We start from the raw sequence: 22,683 nt of genomic DNA, 5'->3' as shown, positions 1-22,683 counted from the left end.
TTTAGCTACCGTCGACCTCTCTGTGGGCGAAGCAGTTTAGGGTGTACTGTGGCTGAGAGCCTGGGGACGGTTTCAATATCGTAATATCGGGGGAGAGACAGGACGGTACAGAAGGCAGCTCTCAACCCACATCATGGTTATGGGGCTAGGACCGTTGCCCAGGGTGTGTGTGCAGGCTTAAACGAAGCCACCTAACTCGAAGGAGAAACTCGGTTGAGAGCGTGTGCTGCAGGTAAAACAGCTGCTCCTGAGGGTGGCAGCATTTTGTTGTGTGCGTGCGTGAGAGCACTGCAAGGGAGTCCAGACCCATTTTCCGTGTGGGACTCAGGCCCCGGCAGAAGACAGAACACGACTCCCCACTTGTTTCATGAAGCTAGCACTGCGGCCCCACTTTTGCATGGAAGTCTAATAGCAAGCGTTCTTTTTTATTATTATTATGAAATGTTTTTATTGTTATGTTAATCCCCATACATTACATCATTAGTTTTAGATATAGTGTTCCATGATTCCTTGTTTGTGCATAACACCCAGTGCTCCATGCAGATCGTGCCCTGCTCAATACCCATCACCAGGCTAACCCATCCTCCCACCCCCCTCCCCTCTAGAACCCTCAGTTTGTTTTTCAGAGTCCATCGTCTCTCATGGTTCTTCTCCCCCTCCGATTTTCCCCCCTTCATTCTTCCCCTCCTGCTACATTCTTCTTCTTCTTTTTTTCTTTCTTAACATATATTGCATTATTGGTTTCAGAGGTACAGATCTGAGATTCAACAGTCTTGCACAATTCACAGCGCTTACCAGAACACATACCCTCCCCAGTGTCCAACACCCAGTGACCCCATCCCTCCCACCCCAGCCCCCACTCCAGCAACCCTCAGTTTGTTTCCTGAGATTAAGAATTCCTCATATCAGTGAGGTCATATGATACATGTCTTTCTCTGTTTGACTTATTTCGCTCAGCATGATACCCTCCAGTTCCATCCATGTCGTTGCAGATGGCAAGATCTCATTCCTTTCGATGGCTGCATAATATTCCATTGTATATATATATATATATATATATATATATATATACCCCCTCTTCTTTATCCATTCATCTGTTGGTGGACATCTTGGCTGTTTCCACAGTTTGGCTATTGTGGACATTAATAGCAAGCGTTCTAACTCGGAGAAACAACACTGAAGAGAAACCGTGCTTTAGCTACCGACGACCTCTGTGTGGGAGGAAGCAGTTTAGGGTGTACGGTGGGTGAGAGCCTGGGGACGGGTTCCGTTTCCTAAAATCGAGGGAGAGACAGGCCGCAGAGAAGGCAGCTCTCAACTCACACCATGGTTATGGGGCTAGTACCGTTGCCCCGGGTGTGTGTGCAGGCTTCATGAAAACCGCCTAACTCGAAGGAAAAACTCGCTGGAGAATCCATGCTTCAGCTAAAAGAGCCGCTCTGGAAGGTGGAAGCATTATGTTGTGTGCGTGCATGAGAGCCCTGCAAGGGAGTCCAAAGCTTTTTGTGAGTGAGCCTCAGGCCCCAGCAGAAGGCAGAACACGACTCCCCATGTGTTTCATCACGCTAGCACGGCAGCCCCACTTTTGCATGGAAGTCTAACAGCTAGTGTTCTCACTCGAAGAAACAACACTGTGGAGAAACCCTGCTTTAGCTACCGTCGACCTCTAGATGGAGGAAGTATTACACGGAGTACCGTGGCTGAGAGCCTGGGGAACGGGTTCCATACGTGAAACCAAGGGAGAAATAGGTCCGGGCAGAAGGCACCTCTGGACTCAGCTCTTGCTACCTGAAGCTAACACTACTGCTCCATGTGTGCTTGGAATGCTATGTGCTCGACACTGACTGGGAAGAAACAAGCCTGTAAAGAATCCCAGCTGCAGCTCATTCGCCTACCAGGCTACTAACACCAAGAATCAATGCTGTGGCGTTACTGCGCCTTAGCTACCATTGCCGTTCCTGAAGCCGCAGGAGTTGGATAGTGCTCGTGTATGAGAGACCGGGGAAAGGGTCCCAGACGTGAAATGGAGTGAGAAACAGGCCGGTGCGGAAGGCAGCTCTCAACTCACCTCTTGTTTATGAGGCTAGTACCCTTGCCCCGGGTGTGCCTGCAGGCCATAAGCCAACCACCTCACTCAAAGGAACAACTCTGTAGGGAATTCCTGCTTCGGCTAAAAGAGCCATGCCTCAGGGTGGACGCATTGTGTGGTGTGCATGCGTGAGTGCACAGCAAGTGAGTCCAAAACCATTTTCCTTGTGAGACCCAGGCCCCGCAAGAGGCCAGAACACGACTCCCCACTGGCTCCATGAAACTAGTACTGCGGCCCCACTTTTGAATGGAAGTCTAATAGCTAGCTTTCTAACTCGAAGAAACAACACTGTAGAGAAACCGTGCTTTAGCTACCGTCGACCTCTCTGTGGGCGAAGCAGTTTAGGGTGTACTGTGGCTGAGAGCCTGGGGACGGTTTCAATATCGTAATATCGGGGGAGAGACAGGCCGGTACAGAAGGCAGCTCTCAACCCACATCATGGTTATGGGGCTAGGACCGTTGCCCAGGGTGTGTGTGTGCAGGCTTAAACGAAGCCACCTAACTCGAAGGAGAAACTCGGTTGAGAGCGTGTGCTGCAGGTAAAACAGCTGCTCCTGAGGGTGGCAGCATTTTGTTGTGTGCGTGCGTGAGAGCACTGCAAGGGAGTCCAGACCCATTTTCCGTGTGGGACTCAGGCCCCGGCAGAAGACAGAACACGACTCCCCACTTGTTTCATGAAGCTAGCACTGCGGCCCCACTTTTGCATGGAAGTCTAATAGCAAGCGTTCTTTTTTATTATTATTATGAAATGTTTTTATTGTTATGTTATTCCCCATACATTACATCATTAGTTTTAGATATAGTGTTCCATGATTCCTTGTTTGTGCATAACACCCAGTGCTCCATGCAGATCGTGCCCTGCTCAATACCCATCACCAGGCTAACCCATCCTCCCACCGCCCTCCCCTCTAGAACCCTCAGTTTGTTTTTCAGAGTCCATCGTCTCTCATGGTTCTTCTCCCCCTCCGATTTTCCCCCCTTCATTCTTCCCCTCCTGCTACATTCTTCTTCTTCTTTTTTTCTTTCTTAACATATATTGCATTATTGGTTTCAGAGGTACAGATCTGAGATTCAACAGTCTTGCACAATTCACAGCGCTTACCAGAACACATACCCTCCCCAGTGTCCAACACCCAGTGACCCCATCCCTCCCACCCCAGCCCCCACTCCAGCAACCCTCAGTTTGTTTCCTGAGATTAAGAATTCCTCATATCAGTGAGGTCATATGATACATGTCTTTCTCTGTTTGACTGATTTCGCTCAGCATGATACCCTCCAGTTCCATCCACGTCGTTGCAGATGACAAGATCTCATTCCTTTCGATGGCTGCATAATATTCCATTGTATATATATATATATATATATATATATACCCCCTCTTCTTTATCCATTCATCTGTTGGTGGACATCTTGGCTCTTTCCACAGTTTGGCTATTGTGGACATTAATAGCAAGCGTTCTAACTCGGAGAAGCAACACTGAAGAGAAACCGTGCTTTAGCTACCGACGACCTCTGTGTGGGAGGAAGCAGTTTAGGGTGTACGGTGGGTGAGAGCCTGGGGACGGGTTCCGTTTCCTAAAATCGAGGGAGAGACAGGCCGCAGAGAAGGCAGCTCTCAACTCACACCATGGTTATGGGGCTAGTACCGTTGCCCCGGGTGTGTGTGCAGGCTTCATGAAAACCGCCTAACTCGAAGGAAAAACTCGCTGGAGAATCCATGCTTCAGCTAAAAGAGCCGCTCTGGAAGGTGGAAGCATTATGTTGTGTGCGTGCATGAGAGCCCTGCAAGGGAGTCCAAAGCTTTTTGTGAGTGAGCCTCAGGCCCCAGCAGAAGGCAGAACACGACTCCCCATGTGTTTCCTCACGCTAGCACGGCAGCCCCACTTTTGCATGGAAGTCTAACAGCTAGTGTTCTCACTCGAAGGAACAACACTGTGGAGAAACCCTGCTTTAGCTACCGTCGACCTCTAGATGGAGGAAGTATTACACGGAGTACCGTGGCTGAGAGCCTGGGGAACGGGTTCCATACGTGAAACCAAGGGAGAAATAGGTCCGGGCAGAAGGCACCTCTGGACTCAGCTCTTGCTACCTGAAGCTAACACTACTGCTCCATGTGTGCTTGGAATGCTATGTGCTCGACACTGACTGGGAAGAAACAAGCCTGTAAAGAATCCCAGCTGCAGCTCATTCGCCTACCAGGCTACTAACACCAAGAATCAATGCTGTGGCGTTACTGCGCCTTAGCTACCATTGCCGTTCCTGAAGCCGCAGGAGTTGGATAGTGCTCGTGTATGAGAGACCGGGGAAAGGGTCCCAGACGTGAAATGGAGTGAGAAACAGGCCGGTGCGGAAGGCAGCTCTCAACTCACCTCTTGTTTATGAGGCTAGTACCCTTGCCCCGGGTGTGCCTGCAGGCCATAAGCCAACCACCTCACTCAAAGGAACAACTCTGTAGGGAATTCCTGCTTCGGCTAAAAGAGCCATGCCTCAGGGTGGACGCATTGTGTGGTGTGCATGCGTGAGTGCACAGCAAGTGAGTCCAAAACCATTTTCCTTGTGAGACCCAGGCCCCGCAAGAGGCCAGAACACGACTCCCCACTGGCTCCATGAAACTAGTACTGCGGCCCCACTTTTGAATGGAAGTCTAATAGCTAGCTTTCTAACTCGAAGAAACAACACTGTAGAGAAACCGTGCTTTAGCTACCGTCGACCTCTCTGTGGGCGAAGCAGTTTAGGGTGTACTGTGGCTGAGAGCCTGGGGACGGTTTCAATATCGTAATATCGGGGGAGAGACAGGACGGTACAGAAGGCAGCTCTCAACCCACATCATGGTTATGGGGCTAGGACCGTTGCCCAGGGTGTGTGTGCAGGCTTAAACGAAGCCACCTAACTCGAAGGAGAAACTCGGTTGAGAGCGTGTGCTGCAGGTAAAACAGCTGCTCCTGAGGGTGGCAGCATTTTGTTGTGTGCGTGCGTGAGAGCACTGCAAGGGAGTCCAGACCCATTTTCCGTGTGGGACTCAGGCCCCGGCAGAAGACAGAACACGACTCCCCACTTGTTTCATGAAGCTAGCACTGCGGCCCCACTTTTGCATGGAAGTCTAATAGCAAGCGTTCTTTTTTATTATTATTATGAAATGTTTTTATTGTTATGTTAATCCCCATACATTACATCATTAGTTTTAGATATAGTGTTCCATGATTCCTTGTTTGTGCATAACACCCAGTGCTCCATGCAGATCGTGCCCTGCTCAATACCCATCACCAGGCTAACCCATCCTCCCACCGCCCTCCCCTCTAGAACCCTCAGTTTGTTTTTCAGAGTCCATCGTCTCTCATGGTTCTTCTCCCCCTCCGATTTTCCCCCCTTCATTCTTCCCCTCCTGCTACATTCTTCTTCTTCTTTTTTTCTTTCTTAACATATATTGCATTATTGGTTTCAGAGGTACAGATCTGAGATTCAACAGTCTTGCACAATTCACAGCGCTTACCAGAACACATACCCTCCCCAGTGTCCAACACCCAGTGACCCCATCCCTCCCACCCCAGCCCCCACTCCAGCAACCCTCAGTTTGTTTCCTGAGATTAAGAATTCCTCATATCAGTGAGGTCATATGATACATGTCTTTCTCTGTTTGACTTATTTCGCTCAGCATGATACCCTCCAGTTCCATCCACGTCGTTGCAGATGGCAAGATCTCATTCCTTTCGATGGCTGCATAATATTCCATTGTATATATATATATATATATATATATATATATATACCCCCTCTTCTTTATCCATTCATCTGTTGGTGGACATCTTGGCTCTTTCCACAGTTTGGCTATTGTGGACATTAAGAGCAAGCGTTCTAACTCGGAGAAACAACACTGAAGAGAAACCGTGCTTTAGCTACCGACGACCTCTGTGTGGGAGGAAGCAGTTTAGGGTGTACGGTGGGAGAGAGCCTGGGGACGGGTTCCGTTTCCTAAAATCGAAGGAGAGACAGGCCGCAGAGAAGGCAGCTCTCAACTCACACCATGGTTATGGGGCTAGTACCGTTGCCCCGGGTGTGTGTGCAGGCTTCATGAAAACCGCCTAACTCGAAGGAAAAACTCGCTGGAGAATCCATGCTTCAGCTAAAAGAGCCGCTCTGGAAGGTGGAAGCATTATGTTGTGTGCGTGCATGAGAGCCCTGCAAGGGAGTCCAAAGCTTTTTGTGAGTGAGCCTCAGGCCCCAGCAGAAGGCAGAACACGACTCCCCATGTGTTTCCTCACGCTAGCACGGCAGCCCCACTTTTGCATGGAAGTCTAACAGCTAGTGTTCTCACTCGAAGGAACAACACTGTGGAGAAACCCTGCTTTAGCTACCGTCGACCTCTAGATGGAGGAAGTATTACACGGAGTACCGTGGCTGAGAGCCTGGGGAACGGGTTCCATACGTGAAACCAAGGGAGAAATAGGTCCGGGCAGAAGGCACCTCTGGACTCAGCTCTTGCTACCTGAAGCTAACACTACTGCTCCATGTGTGCTTGGAATGCTATGTGCTCGACACTGACTGGGAAGAAACAAGCCTGTAAAGAATCCCAGCTGCAGCTCATTCGCCTACCAGGCTACTAACACCAAGAATCAATGCTGTGGCGTTACTGCGCCTTAGCTACCATTGCCGTTCCTGAAGCCGCAGGAGTTGGATAGTGCTCGTGTATGAGAGACCGGGGAAAGGGTCCCAGACGTGAAATGGAGTGAGAAACAGGCCGGTGCGGAAGGCAGCTCTCAACTCACCTCTTGTTTATGAGGCTAGTACCCTTGCCCCGGGTGTGCCTGCAGGCCATAAGCCAACCACCTCACTCAAAGGAACAACTCTGTAGGGAATTCCTGCTTCGGCTAAAAGAGCCATGCCTCAGGGTGGACGCATTGTGTGGTGTGCATGCGTGAGTGCACAGCAAGTGAGTCCAAAACCATTTTCCTTGTGAGACCCAGGCCCCGCAAGAGGCCAGAACACGACTCCCCACTGGCTCCATGAAACTAGTACTGCGGCCCCACTTTTGAATGGAAGTCTAATAGCTAGCTTTCTAACTCGAAGAAACAACACTGTAGAGAAACCGTGCTTTAGCTACCGTCGACCTCTCTGTGGGCGAAGCAGTTTAGGGTGTACTGTGGCTGAGAGCCTGGGGACGGTTTCAATATCGTAATATCGGGGGAGAGACAGGCCGGTACAGAAGGCAGCTCTCAACCCACATCATGGTTATGGGGCTAGGACCGTTGCCCAGGGTGTGTGTGCAGGCTTAAACGAAGCCACCTAACTCGAAGGAGAAACTCGGTTGAGAGCGTGTGCTGCAGGTAAAACAGCTGCTCCTGAGGGTGGCAGCATTTTGTTGTGTGCGTGCGTGAGAGCACTGCAAGGGAGTCCAGACCCATTTTCCGTGTGGGACTCAGGCCCCGGCAGAAGACAGAACACGACTCCCCACTTGTTTCATGAAGCTAGCACTGCGGCCCCACTTTTGCATGGAAGTCTAATAGCAAGCGTTCTTTCTTATTATTATTATGAAATGTTTTTATTGTTATGTTAATCCCCATACATTACATCATTAGTTTTAGATATAGTGTTCCATGATTCCTTGTTTGTGCATAACACCCAGTGCTCCATGCAGATCGTGCCCTGCTCAATACCCATCACCAGGCTAACCCATCCTCCCACCGCCCTCCCCTCTAGAACCCTCAGTTTGTTTTTCAGAGTCCATCGTCTCTCATGGTTCTTCTCCCCCTCCGATTTTCCCCCCTTCATTCTTCCCCTCCTGCTACATTCTTCTTCTTCTTTTTTTCTTTCTTAACATATATTGCATTATTGGTTTCAGAGGTACAGATCTGAGATTCAACAGTCTTGCACAATTCACAGCGCTTACCAGAACACATACCCTCCCCAGTGTCCAACACCCAGTGACCCCATCCCTCCCACCCCAGCCCCCACTCCAGCAACCCTCAGTTTGTTTCCTGAGATTAAGAATTCCTCATATCAGTGAGGTCATATGATACATGTCTTTCTCTGTTTGACTTATTTCGCTCAGCATGATACCCTCCAGTTCCATCCACGTCGTTGCAGATGGCAAGATCTCATTCCTTTCGATGGCTGCATAATATTCCATTGTATATATATATATATATATATATATATACCCCCTCTTCTTTATCCATTCATCTGTTGGTGGACATCTTGGCTCTTTCCACAGTTTGGCTATTGTGGACATTAATAGCAAGCGTTCTAACTCGGAGAAACAACACTGAAGAGAAACCGTGCTTTAGCTACCGACGACCTCTGTGTGGGAGGAAGCAGTTTAGGGTGTACGGTGGGAGAGAGCCTGGGGACGGGTTCCGTTTCCTAAAATCGAAGGAGAGACAGGCCGCAGAGAAGGCAGCTCTCAACTCACACCATGGTTATGGGGCTAGTACCGTTGCCCCGGGTGTGTGTGCAGGCTTCATGAAAACCGCCTAACTCGAAGGAAAAACTCGCTGGAGAATCCATGCTTCAGCTAAAAGAGCCGCTCTGGAATGTGGAAGCATTATGTTGTGTGCGTGCATGAGAGCCCTGCAAGGGAGTCCAAAGCTTTTTGTGAGTGAGCCTCAGGCCCCAGCAGAAGGCAGAACACGACTCCCCATGTGTTTCCTCACGCTAGCACGGCAGCCCCACTTTTGCATGGAAGTCTAACAGCTAGTGTTCTCACTCGAAGGAACAACACTGTGGAGAAACCCTGCTTTAGCTACCGTCGACCTCTAGATGGAGGAAGTATTACACGGAGTACCGTGGCTGAGAGCCTGGGGAACGGGTTCCATACGTGAAACCAAGGGAGAAATAGGTCCGGGCAGAAGGCACCTCTGGACTCAGCTCTTGCTACCTGAAGCTAACACTACTGCTCCATGTGTGCTTGGAATGCTATGTGCTCGACACTGACTGGGAAGAAACAAGCCTGTAAAGAATCCCAGCTGCAGCTCATTCGCCTACCAGGCTACTAACACCAAGAATCAATGCTGTGGCGTTACTGCGCCTTAGCTACCATTGCCGTTCCTGAAGCCGCAGGAGTTGGATAGTGCTCGTGTATGAGAGACCGGGGAAAGGGTCCCAGACGTGAAATGGAGTGAGAAACAGGCCGGTGCGGAAGGCAGCTCTCAACTCACCTCTTGTTTATGAGGCTAGTACCCTTGCCCCGGGTGTGCCTGCAGGCCATAAGCCAACCACCTCACTCAAAGGAACAACTCTGTAGGGAATTCCTGCTTCGGCTAAAAGAGCCATGCCTCAGGGTGGACGCATTGTGTGGTGTGCATGCGTGAGTGCACAGCAAGTGAGTCCAAAACCATTTTCCTTGTGAGACCCAGGCCCCGCAAGAGGCCAGAACACGACTCCCCACTGGCTCCATGAAACTAGTACTGCGGCCCCACTTTTGAATGGAAGTCTAATAGCTAGCTTTCTAACTCGAAGAAACAACACTGTAGAGAAACCGTGCTTTAGCTACCGTCGACCTCTCTGTGGGCGAAGCAGTTTCGGGTGTACTGTGGCTGAGAGCCTGGGGACGGTTTCAATATCGTAATATCGGGGGAGAGACAGGCCGGTACAGAAGGCAGCTCTCAACCCACATCATGGTTATGGGGCTAGGACCGTTGCCCAGGGTGTGTGTGCAGGCTTAAACGAAGCCACCTAACTCGAAGGAGAAACTCGGTTGAGAGCGTGTGCTGCAGGTAAAACAGCTGCTCCTGAGGGTGGCAGCATTTTGTTGTGTGCGTGCGTGAGAGCACTGCAAGGGAGTCCAGACCCATTTTCCGTGTGGGACTCAGGCCCCGGCAGAAGACAGAACACGACTCCCCACTTGTTTCATGAAGCTAGCACTGCGGCCCCACTTTTGCATGGAAGTCTAATAGCAAGCGTTCTTTTTTATTATTATTATGAAATGTTTTTATTGTTATGTTAATCCCCATACATTACATCATTAGTTTTAGATATAGTGTTCCATGATTCCTTGTTTGTGCATAACACCCAGTGCTCCATGCAGATCGTGCCCTGCTCAATACCCATCACCAGGCTAACCCATCCTCCCACCGCCCTCCCCTCTAGAACCCTCAGTTTGTTTTTCAGAGTCCATCGTCTCTCATGGTTCTTCTCCCCCTCCGATTTTCCCCCCTTCATTCTTCCCCTCCTGCTACATTCTTCTTCTTCTTTTTTTCTTTCTTAACATATATTGCATTATTGGTTTCAGAGGTACAGATCTGAGATTCAACAGTCTTGCACAATTCACAGCGCTTACCAGAACACATACCCTCCCCAGTGTCCAACACCCAGTGACCCCATCCCTCCCACCCCAGCCCCCACTCCAGCAACCCTCAGTTTGTTTCCTGAGATTAAGAATTCCTCATATCAGTGAGGTCATATGATACATGTCTTTCTCTGTTTGACTTATTTCGCTCAGCATGATACCCTCCAGTTCCATCCACGTCGTTGCAGATGGCAAGATCTCATTCCTTTCGATGGCTGCATAATATTCCATTGTATATATATATATATATATATATATATACCCCCTCTTCTTTATCCATTCATCTGTTGGTGGACATCTTGGCTCTTTCCACAGTTTGGCTATTGTGGACATTAATAGCAAGCGTTCTAACTCGGAGAAACAACACTGAAGAGAAACCGTGCTTTAGCTACCGACGACCTCTGTGTGGGAGGAAGCAGTTTAGGGTGTACGGTGGGAGAGAGCCTGGGGACGGGTTCCGTTTCCTAAAATCGAAGGAGAGACAGGCCGCAGAGAAGGCAGCTCTCAACTCACACCATGGTTATGGGGCTAGTACCGTTGCCCCGGGTGTGTGTGCAGGCTTCATGAAAACCGCCTAACTCGAAGGAAAAACTCGCTGGAGAATCCATGCTTCAGCTAAAAGAGCCGCTCTGGAATGTGGAAGCATTATGTTGTGTGCGTGCATGAGAGCCCTGCAAGGGAGTCCAAAGCTTTTTGTGAGTGAGCCTCAGGCCCCAGCAGAAGGCAGAACACGACTCCCCATGTGTTTCCTCACGCTAGCACGGCAGCCCCACTTTTGCATGGAAGTCTAACAGCTAGTGTTCTCACTCGAAGGAACAACACTGTGGAGAAACCCTGCTTTAGCTACCGTCGACCTCTAGATGGAGGAAGTATTACACGGAGTACCGTGGCTGAGAGCCTGGGGAACGGGTTCCATACGTGAAACCAAGGGAGAAATAGGTCCGGGCAGAAGGCACCTCTGGACTCAGCTCTTGCTACCTGAAGCTAACACTACTGCTCCATGTGTGCTTGGAATGCTATGTGCTCGACACTGACTGGGAAGAAACAAGCCTGTAAAGAATCCCAGCTGCAGCTCATTCGCCTACCAGGCTACTAACACCAAGAATCAATGCTGTGGCGTTACTGCGCCTTAGCTACCATTGCCGTTCCTGAAGCCGCAGGAGTTGGATAGTGCTCGTGTATGAGAGACCGGGGAAAGGGTCCCAGACGTGAAATGGAGTGAGAAACAGGCCGGTGCGGAAGGCAGCTCTCAACTCACCTCTTGTTTATGAGGCTAGTACCCTTGCCCCGGGTGTGCCTGCAGGCCATAAGCCAACCACCTCACTCAAAGGAACAACTCTGTAGGGAATTCCTGCTTCGGCTAAAAGAGCCATGCCTCAGGGTGGACGCATTGTGTGGTGTGCATGCGTGAGTGCACAGCAAGTGAGTCCAAAACCATTTTCCTTGTGAGACCCAGGCCCCGCAAGAGGCCAGAACACGACTCCCCACTGGCTCCATGAAACTAGTACTGCGGCCCCACTTTTGAATGGAAGTCTAATAGCTAGCTTTCTAACTCGAAGAAACAACACTGTAGAGAAACCGTGCTTTAGCTACCGTCGACCTCTCTGTGGGCGAAGCAGTTTCGGGTGTACTGTGGCTGAGAGCCTGGGGACGGTTTCAATATCGTAATATCGGGGGAGAGACAGGCCGGTACAGAAGGCAGCTCTCAACCCACATCATGGTTATGGGGCTAGGACCGTTGCCCAGGGTGTGTGTGCAGGCTTAAACGAAGCCACCTAACTCGAAGGAGAAACTCGGTTGAGAGCGTGTGCTGCAGGTAAAACAGCTGCTCCTGAGGGTGGCAGCATTTTGTTGTGTGCGTGCGTGAGAGCACTGCAAGGGAGTCCAGACCCATTTTCCGTGTGGGACTCAGGCCCCGGCAGAAGACAGAACACGACTCCCCACTTGTTTCATGAAGCTAGCACTGCGGCCCCACTTTTGCATGGAAGTCTAATAGCAAGCGTTCTTTTTTATTATTATTATGAAATGTTTTTATTGTTATGTTAATCCCCATACATTACATCATTAGTTTTAGATATAGTGTTCCATGATTCCTTGTTTGTGCATAACACCCAGTGCTCCATGCAGATCGTGCCCTGCTCAATACCCATCACCAGGCTAACCCATCCTCCCACCGCCCTCCCCTCTAGAACCCTCAGTTTGTTTTTCAGAGTCCATCGTCTCTCATGGTTCTTCTCCCCCTCCGATTTTCCCCCCTTCATTCTTCCCCTCCTGCTACATTCTTCTTCTTCTTTTTTTCTTTCTTAACATATATTGCATTATTGGTTTCAGAGGTACAGATCTGAGATTCAACAGTCTTGCACAATTCACAGCGCTTACCAGAACACATACCCTCCCCAGTGTCCAACACCCAGTGACCCCATCCCTCCCACCCCAGCCCCCACTCCAGCAACCCTCAGTTTGTTTCCTGAGATTAAGAATTCCTCATATCAGTGAGGTCATATGATACATGTCTTTCTCTGTTTGACTTATTTCGCTCAGCATGATACCCTCCAGTTCCATCCACGTCGTTGCAGATGGCAAGATCTCATTCCTTTCGATGGCTGCATAATATTCCATTGTATATATATATATATATATATATATATATATATATACCCCCTCTTCTTTATCCATTCATCTGTTGGTGGACATCTTGGCTCTTTCCACAGTTTGGCTATTGTGGACATTAATAGCAAGCGTTCTAACTCGGAGAAACAACACTGAAGAGAAACCGTGCTTTAGCTACCGACGACCTCTGTGTGGGAGGAAGCAGTTTAGGGTGTACGGTGGGAGAGAGCCTGGGGACGGGTTCCGTTTCCTAAAATCGAAGGAGAGACAGGCCGCAGAGAAGGCAGCTCTCAACTCACACCATGGTTATGGGGCTAGTACCGTTGCCCCGGGTGTGTGTGCAGGCTTCATGAAAACCGCCTAACTCGAAGGAAAAACTCGCTGGAGAATCCATGCTTCAGCTAAAAGAGCCGCTCTGGAAGGTGGAAGCATTATGTTGTGTGCGTGCATGAGAGCCCTGCAAGGGAGTCCAAAGCTTTTTGTGAGTGAGCCTCAGGCCCCAGCAGAAGGCAGAACACGACTCCCCATGTGTTTCATCACGCTAGCACGGCAGCCCCACTTTTGCATGGAAGTCTAACAGCTAGTGTTCTCACTCGAAGGAACAACACTGTGGAGAAACCCTGCTTTAGCTACCGTCGACCTCTAGATGGAGGAAGTATTACACGGAGTACCGTGGCTGAGAGCCTGGGGAACGGGTTCCATACGTGAAACCAAGGGAGAAATAGGTCCGGGCAGAAGGCACCTCTGGACTCAGCTCTTGCTACCTGAAGCTAACACTACTGCTCCATGTGTGCTTGGAATGCTATGTGCTCGACACTGACTGGGAAGAAACAAGCCTGTAAAGAATCCCAGCTGCAGCTCATTCGCCTACCAGGCTACTAACACCAAGAATCAATGCTGTGGCGTTACTGCGCCTTAGCTACCATTGCCGTTCCTGAAGCCGCAGGAGTTGGATAGTGCTCGTGTATGAGAGACCGGGGAAAGGGTCCCAGACGTGAAATGGAGTGAGAAACAGGCCGGTGCGGAAGGCAGCTCTCAACTCACCTCTTGTTTATGAGGCTAGTACCCTTGCCCCGGGTGTGCCTGCAGGCCATAAGCCAACCACCTCACTCAAAGGAACAACTCTGTAGGGAATTCCTGCTTCGGCTAAAAGAGCCAGGCCTCAGGGTGGACGCATTGTGTGGTGTGCATGCGTGAGTGCACAGCAAGTGAGTCCAAAACCATTTTCCTTGTGAGACCCAGGCCCCGCAAGAAGCCAGAACACGACTCCCCACTGGCTCCATGAAACTAGTACTGCGGCCCCACTTTTGAATGGAAGTCTAATAGCTAGCTTTCTAACTCGAAGAAACAACACTGTAGAGAAACCGTGCTTTAGCTACCGTCGACCTCTCTGTGGGCGAAGCAGTTTAGGGTGTACTGTGGCTGAGAGCCTGGGGACGGTTTCAATATCGTAATATCGGGGGAGAGACAGGCCGGTACAGAAGGCAGCTCTCAACCCACATCATGGTTATGGGGCTAGGACCGTTGCCCAGGGTGTGTGTGCAGGCTTAAACGAAGCCACCTAACTCGAAGGAGAAACTCGGTTGAGAGCGTGTGCTGCAGGTAAAAGAGCTGCTCCTGAGGGTGGCAGCATTTTGTTGTGTGCGTGCGTGAGAGCACTGCAAGGGAGTCCAGACCCATTTTCCGTGTGGGACTCAGGCCCCGGCAGAAGACAGAACACGACTCCCCACTTGTTTCATGAAGCTAGCACTGCGGCCCCACTTTTGCATGGAAGTCTAATAGCAAGCGTTCTTTTTTATTATTATTATGAAATGTTTTTATTGTTATGTTAATCCCCATACATTACATCATTAGTTTTAAGATTTTTTTTTTTTTTTTTTTTTTTTTTTTATTTATTTGACAGAGAGAGACACAGCGAGAGAGGGAACACAAGCAGGGGGAGTGGGAGAGGGAGAAGCAGGCTTCCCGCAGAGCAGGGAGCCCGATGCGGGGCTCGATCCCAGGACCCTAGGATCATGACCTGAGCCGAAGGCAGACGCTTAACGACTGAGCCACCCAGGCGCCCCTACATCATTAGTTTTAGATATAGTGTTCCATGATTCCTTGTTTGTGCATAACACCCAGTGCTCCATGCAGATCGTGCCCTGCTCAATACCCATCACTAGGCTAACCCATCCTCCCACCCCCCTCCCCTCTAGAACCCTCAGTTTGTTTTTCAGAGTCCATCGTCTCTCATGGTTCTTCTCCCCCTCCGATTTTCCCCCCTTCATTCTTCCCCTCCTGCTACATTCTTCTTCTTCTTTTTTTCTTTCTTAACATATATTGCATTATTGGTTTCAGAGGTACAGATCTGAGATTCAACAGTCTTGCACAATTCACAGCGCTTACCAGAACACATACCCTCCCCAGTGTCCAACACCCAGTGACCCCATCCCTCCCACCCCAGCCCCGACTCCAGCAACCCTCAGTTTGTTTCCTGAGATTAAGAATTCCTCATATCAGTGAGGTCATATGATACATGTCTTTCTCTGTTTGACTTATTTCGCTCAGCATGATACCCTCCAGTTCCATCCACGTCGTTGCAGATGGCAAGATCTCATTCCTTTTGATGGCTGCATAATATTCCATTGTATATATATATATATATATATATATATATACCCCCTCTTCTTTATCCATTCATCTGTTGGTGGACATCTTGGCTCTTTCCACAGTTTGGCTATTGTGGACATTAATAGCAAGCATTCTAACTCGGAGAAACAACACTGAAGAGAAACCGTGCTTTAGCTACCGACGACCTCTGTGTGGGAGGAAGCAGTTTAGGGTGTACGGTGGGTGAGAGCCTGGGGACGGGTTCCGTTTCCTAAAATCGAGGGAGAGACAGGCCGCAGAGAAGGCAGCTCTCAAATCACACCATGGTTATGGGGCTAGAACCGTTGCCCCGGGTGTGTGTGCAGGCTTCATGAAAACCGCCTAACTCGAAGGAAAAACTCGCTGGAGAATCCATGCTTCAGCTAAAAGAGCCGCTCTGGAAGGTAGAAGTATTATGTTGTGTGCGTGCATGAGAGCCCTGCAAGGGAGTCCAAAGCTTTTTGTGAGTGAGCCTCAGGCCCCAGCAGAAGGCAGAACACGACTCCCCATGTGTTTCCTCACGCTAGCACGGCAGCCCCACTTTTGCATGGAAGTCTAACAGCTAGTGTTCTCACTCGAAGAAACAACACTGTAGAGAAACCCTGCTTTAGCTACCGTCGACCTCTAGATGGAGGAAGTATTACACGGAGTACCGTGGCTGAGAGCCTGGGGAACGGGTTCCATACGTGAAACCAAGGGAGAAATAGGTCCGGGCAGAAGGCACCTATGGACTCAGCTCTTGCTACCTGAAGCTAACACTACTGCTCCATGTGTGCTTGGAATGCTATGTGCTCGACACTGACTGGGAAGAAACAAGCCTGTAAAGAATCCCAGCTGCAGCTCATTCGCCTACCAGGCTACTAACACCAAGAATCAATGCTGTGGCGTTACTGCGCCTTAGCTAACATTGCCGTTCCTGAAGCCGCAGGCGTTGGATAGTGCTCGTGTATGAGAGACCGGGGAAAGGGTCCCAGACGTGAAATGGAGTGAGAAACAGGCCGGTGCGGAAGGCAGCTCTCAACTCACCTCTTGTTTATGAGGCTAGTACCCTTGCCCCGGGTGTGCCTGCAGGCCATAAGCCAACCACCTCACTCAAAGGAACAACTCTGTAGGGAATTCCTGCTTCGGCTAAAAGAGCCATGCCTCAGGGTGGACGCATTGTGTGGTGTGCATGCGTGAGTGCACAGCAAGTGAGTCCAAAACCATTTTCCTTGTGAGACCCAGGCCCCGCAAGAAGCCAGAACACGACTCCCCACTGGCTCCATGAAACTAGTACTGCGGCCCCACTTTTGAATGGAAGTCTAATAGCTAGCTTTCTAACTCGAAGAAACAACACTGTAGAGAAACCGTGCTTTAGCTACCGTCGACCTCTCTGTGGGCGAAGCAGTTTAGGGTGTACTGTGGCTGAGAGCCTGGGGACGGTTTCAATATCGTAATATCGGGGGAGAGACAGGCCGGTACAGAAGGCACCTCTCAACCCACATCATGGTTATGGGGCTAGGACCGTTGCCCAGGGTGTGTGTGCAGGCTTAAACGAAGCCACCTAACTCGAAGGAAAAACTCGGTTGAGAGCCTGTGCTGCAGGTAAAACAGCTGCTCCTGAGGGTGGCAGCATTTTGTTGTGTGCGTGCGTGAGAGCACTGCAAGGGAGTCCAGACCCATTTTCCGTGTGGGACTCAGGCCCCGGCAGAAGACAGAACACGACTCCCCACTTGTTTCATGAAGCTAGCACTGCGGCCCCACTTTTGCATGGAAGTCTAATAGCAAGCGTTCTTTTTTATTATTATTATGAAATGTTTTTATTGTTATGTTAATCCCCATACATTACATCATTAGTTTTAGATATAGTGTTCCATGATTCCTTGTTTGTGCATAACACCCAGGGCTCCATGCAGATCGTGCCCTGCTCAATACCCATCACCAGGCTAACCCATCCTCCCACCCCCCTCCCCTCTAGAACCCTCAGTTTGTTTTTCAGAGTCCATCGTCTCTCATGGTTCTTCTCCCCCTCCGATTTTCCCCCCTTCATTCTTCCCCTCCTGCTACATTCTTCTTCTTCTTTTTTTCTTTCTTAACATATATTGCATTATTGGTTTCAGAGGTACAGTTCTGAGATTCAACAGTCTTGCACAATTCACAGCGCTTACCAGAACACATACCCTCCCCAGTGTCCAACACCCAGTGACCCCATCCCTCCCACCGCAGCCCCCATTCCAGCAACCCTCAGTTTGTTTCCTGAGATTAAGAATTCCTCATATCAGTGAGGTCATATGATACATGTCTTTCTCTGTTTGACTTATTTCGCTCAGCATGATACCCTCCAGTTCCATCCACGTCGTTGCAGATGGCAAGATCTCATTCCTTTTCATGGCTGCATAATATTCCATTATATATATATATATATATATATATATATATATATATACCCCCTCTTCTTTATCCATTCATCTGTTGGTGGACATCTTGGCTCTTTCCACAGTTTGGCTATTGTGGACATTAATAGCAAGCGTTCTAACTCGGAGAAACAACACTGAAGAGAAACCGTGCTTTAGCTACCGACGACCTCTGTGTGGGAGGAAGCAGTTTAGGGTGTACGGTGGGTGAGAGCCTGGGGACGGGTTCCGTTTCCTAAAATCGAGGGAGAGACAGGCCGCAGAGAAGGCAGCTCTCAACTCACACCATGGTTATGGGGCTAGTACCGTTGCCCCGGGTGTGTGTGCAGGCTTCATGAAAACCGCCTAACTCGAAGGAAAAACTCGCTGGAGAATCCATGCTTCAGCTAAAAGAGCCGCTCTGGAAGGTGGAAGCATTATGTTGTGTGCGTGCATGAGAGCCCTGCAAGGGAGTCCAAAGCTTTTTGTGAGTGAGCCTCAGGCCCCAGCAGAAGGCAGAACACGACTCCCCATGTGTTTCCTCACGCTAGCACGGCAGCCCCACTTTTGCATGGAAGTCTAACAGCTAGTGTTCTCACTCGAAGAAACAACACTGTAGAGAAACCCTGCTTTAGCTACCGTCGACCTCTAGATGGAGGAAGTATTACACGGAGTACCGTGGCTGAGAGCCTGGGGAACGGGTTCCATACGTGAAACCAAGGGAGAAATAGGTCCGGGCAGAAGGCACCTCTGGACTCAGCTCTTGCTACCTGAAGCTAACACTACTGCTCCATGTGTGCTTGGAATGCTATGTGCTCGACACTGACTGGGAAGAAACAAGCCTGTAAAGAATCCCAGCTGCAGCTCATTCGCCTACCAGGCTACTAACACCAAGAATCAATGCTGTGGCGTTACTGCGCCTTAGCTAACATTGCCGTTCCTGAAGCCGCAGGCGTTGGATAGTGCTCGTGTATGAGAGACCGGGGAAAGGGTCCCAGACGTGAAATGGAGTGAGAAACAGGCCGGTGCGGAAGGCAGCTCTCAACTCACCTCTTGTTTATGAGGCTAGTACCCTTGCCCCGGGTGTGCCTGCAGGCCATAAGCCAACCACCTCACTCAAAGGAACAACTCTGTAGGGAATTCCTGCTTCGGCTAAAAGAGCCATGCCTCAGGGTGGACGCATTGTGTGGTGTGCATGCGTGAGTGCACAGCAAGTGAGTCCAAAACCATTTTCCTTGTGAGACCCAGGCCCCGCAAGAAGCCAGAACACGACTCCCCACTGGCTCCATGAAACTAGTACTGCGGCCCCGCTTTTGAATGGAAGTCTAATAGCTAGCTTTCTAACTCGAAGAAACAACACTGTAGAGAAACCGTGCTTTAGCTACCGTCGACCTCTCTGTGGGCGAAGCAGTTTAGGGTGTACTGTGGCTGAGAGCCTGGGGACGGTTTCAATATCGTAATATCGGGGGAGAGACAGGCCGGCACAGAAGGTAGCTCTCAACCCACATCATGGTTATGGGGCTAAGACCGTTGCCCAGGGTGTGTGTGCAGGCTTAAACGAAGCCACCTAACTCGAAGGAAAAACTCGGTTGAGAGCGTGTGCTGCAGGTAAAACAGCTGCTCCTGAGGGTGGCAGCATTTTGTTGTGTGCGTGCGTGAGAGCACTGCAAGGGAGTCCAGACCCATTTTCCGTGTGGGACTCAGGCCCCGGCAGAAGACAGAACACGACTCCCCACTTGTTTCATGAAGCTAGCACTGCGGCCCCACTTTTGCATGGAAGTCTAATAGCAAGCGTTCTTTTTTATTATTATTATGAAATGTTTTTATTGTTATGTTAATCCCCATACATTACATCATTAGTTTTAGATATAGTGTTCCATGATTCCTTGTTTGTGCATAACACCCAGTGCTCCATGCAGATCGTGCCCTGCTCAATACCCATCACCAGGCTAACCCATCCTCCCACCGCCCTCCCCTCTAGAACCCTCAGTTTGTTTTTCAGAGTCCATCGTCTCTCATGGTTCTTCTCCCCCTCCGATTTTCCCCCCTTCATTCTTCCCCTCCTGCTACATTCTTCTTCTTCTTTTTTTCTTTCTTAACATATATTGCATTATTGGTTTCAGAGGTACAGATCTGAGATTCAACAGTCTTGCACAATTCACAGCGCTTACCAGAACACATACCCTCCCCAGTGTCCAACACCCAGTGACCCCATCCCTCCCACCGCAGCCCCCACTCCAGCAACCCTCAGTTTGTTTCCTGAGATTAAGAATTCCTCATATCAGTGAGGTCATATGATACATGTCTTTCTCTGTTTGACTTATTTCGCTCAGCATGATACCCTCCAGTTCCATCCACGTCGTTGCAGATGGCAAGATCTCATTCCTTTTGATGGCTGTGTAATCTTCCATTGTATATATATATATATATATACCCCCTCTTCTTTATCCATTCATCTGTTGGTGGACATCTTGGCTCTTTCCACAGTTTGGCTATTGTGGACATTAATAGCAAGCGTTCTAACTCGGAGAAACAACACTGAAGAGAAACCGTGCTTTAGCTACCGACGACCTCTGTGTGGGAGGAAGCAGTTTAGGGTGTACGGTGGGTGAGAGCCTGGGGACGGGTTCCGTTTCCTAAAATCGAGGGAGAGACAGGCCGCAGAGAAGGCAGCTCTCAACTCACACCATGGTTATGGGGCTAGTACCGTTGCCCCGGGTGTGTGTGCAGGCTTCATGAAAACCGCCTAACTCGAAGGAAAAACTCGCTGGAGAATCCATGCTTCAGCTAAAAGAGCCGCTCTGGAAGGTGGAAGCATTATGTTGTGTGCGTGCATGAGAGCCCTGCAAGGGAGTCCAAAGCTTTTTGTGAGTGAGCCTCAGGCCCCAGCAGAAGGCAGAACACGACTCCCCATGTGTTTCCTCACGCTAGCACGGCAGCCCCACTTTTGCATGGAAGTCTAACAGCTAGTGTTCTCACTCGAAGGAACAACACTGTGCAGAAACCCTGCTTTAGCTACCGTCGACCTCTAGATGGAGGAAGTATTACACGGAGTACCGTGGCTGAGAGCCTGGGGAACGGGTTCCATACGTGAAACCAAGGGAGAAATAGGTCCGGGCAGAAGGCACCTCTGGACTCAGCTCTTGCTACCTGAAGCTAACACTACTGCTCCATGTGTGCTTGGAATGCTATGTGCTCGACACTGACTGGGAAGAAACAAGCCTGTAAAGAATCCCAGCTGCAGCTCATTCGCCTACCAGGCTACTAACACCAAGAATCAATGCTGTGGCGTTACTGCGCCTTAGCTACCATTGCCGTTCCTGAAGCCGCAGGAGTTGGATAGTGCTCGTGTATGAGAGACCGGGGAAAGGGTCCCAGACGTGAAATGGAGTGAGAAACAGGCCGGTGCGGAAGGCAGCTCTCAACTCACCTCTTGTTTATGAGGCTAGTACCCTTGCCCCGGGTGTGCCTGCAGGCCATAAGCCAACCACCTCACTCAAAGGAACAACTCTGTAGGGAATTCCTGCTTCGGCTAAAAGAGCCATGCCTCAGGGTGGACGCATTGTGTGGTGTGCATGCGTGAGTGCACAGCAAGTGAGTCCAAAACCATTTTCCTTGTGAGACCCAGGCCCCGCAAGAGGCCAGAACACGACTCCCCACTGGCTCCATGAAACTAGTACTGCGGCCCCACTTTTGAATGGAAGTCTAATAGCTAGCTTTCTAACTCGAAGAAACAACACTGTAGAGAAACCGTGCTTTAGCTACCGTCGACCTCTCTGTGGGCGAAGCAGTTTAGGGTGTACTGTGGCTGAGAGCCTGGGGACGGTTTCAATATCGTAATATCGGGGGAGAGACAGGACGGTACAGAAGGCAGCTCTCAACCCACATCATGGTTATGGGGCTAGGACCGTTGCCCAGGGTGTGTGTGCAGGCTTAAACGAAGCCACCTAACTCGAAGGAGAAACTCGGTTGAGAGCGTGTGCTGCAGGTAAAACAGCTGCTCCTGAGGGTGGCAGCATTTTGTTGTGTGCGTGCGTGAGAGCACTGCAAGGGAGTCCAGACCCATTTTCCGTGTGGGACTCAGGCCCCGGCAGAAGACAGAACACGACTCCCCACTTGTTTCATGAAGCTAGCACTGCGGCCCCACTTTTGCATGGAAGTCTAATAGCAAGCGTTCTTTTTTATTATTATTATGAAATGTTTTTATTGTTATGTTAATCCCCATACATTACATCATTAGTTTTAGATATAGTGTTCCATGATTCCTTGTTTGTGCATAACACCCAGTGCTCCATGCAGATCGTGCCCTGCTCAATACCCATCACCAGGCTAACCCATCCTCCCACCGCCCTCCCCTCTAGAACCCTCAGTTTGTTTTTCAGAGTCCATCGTCTCTCATGGTTCTTCTCCCCCTCCGATTTTCCCCCCTTCATTCTTCCCCTCCTGCTACATTCTTCTTCTTCTTTTTTTCTTTCTTAACATATATTGCATTATTGGTTTCAGAGGTACAGATCTGAGATTCAACAGTCTTGCACAATTCACAGCGCTTACCAGAACACATACCCTCCCCAGTGTCCAACACCCAGTGACCCCATCCCTCCCACCCCAGCCCCCACTCCAGCAACCCTCAGTTTGTTTCCTGAGATTAAGAATTCCTCATATCAGTGAGGTCATATGATACATGTCTTTCTCTGTTTGAC

This window comes from Halichoerus grypus, chromosome 11 (genome assembly GCF_964656455.1).
Source record: "Halichoerus grypus chromosome 11, mHalGry1.hap1.1, whole genome shotgun sequence".
NCBI lineage: Eukaryota > Metazoa > Chordata > Mammalia > Carnivora > Phocidae > Halichoerus > Halichoerus grypus.
Note: the sequence above shows the minus strand (reverse complement) of the source record.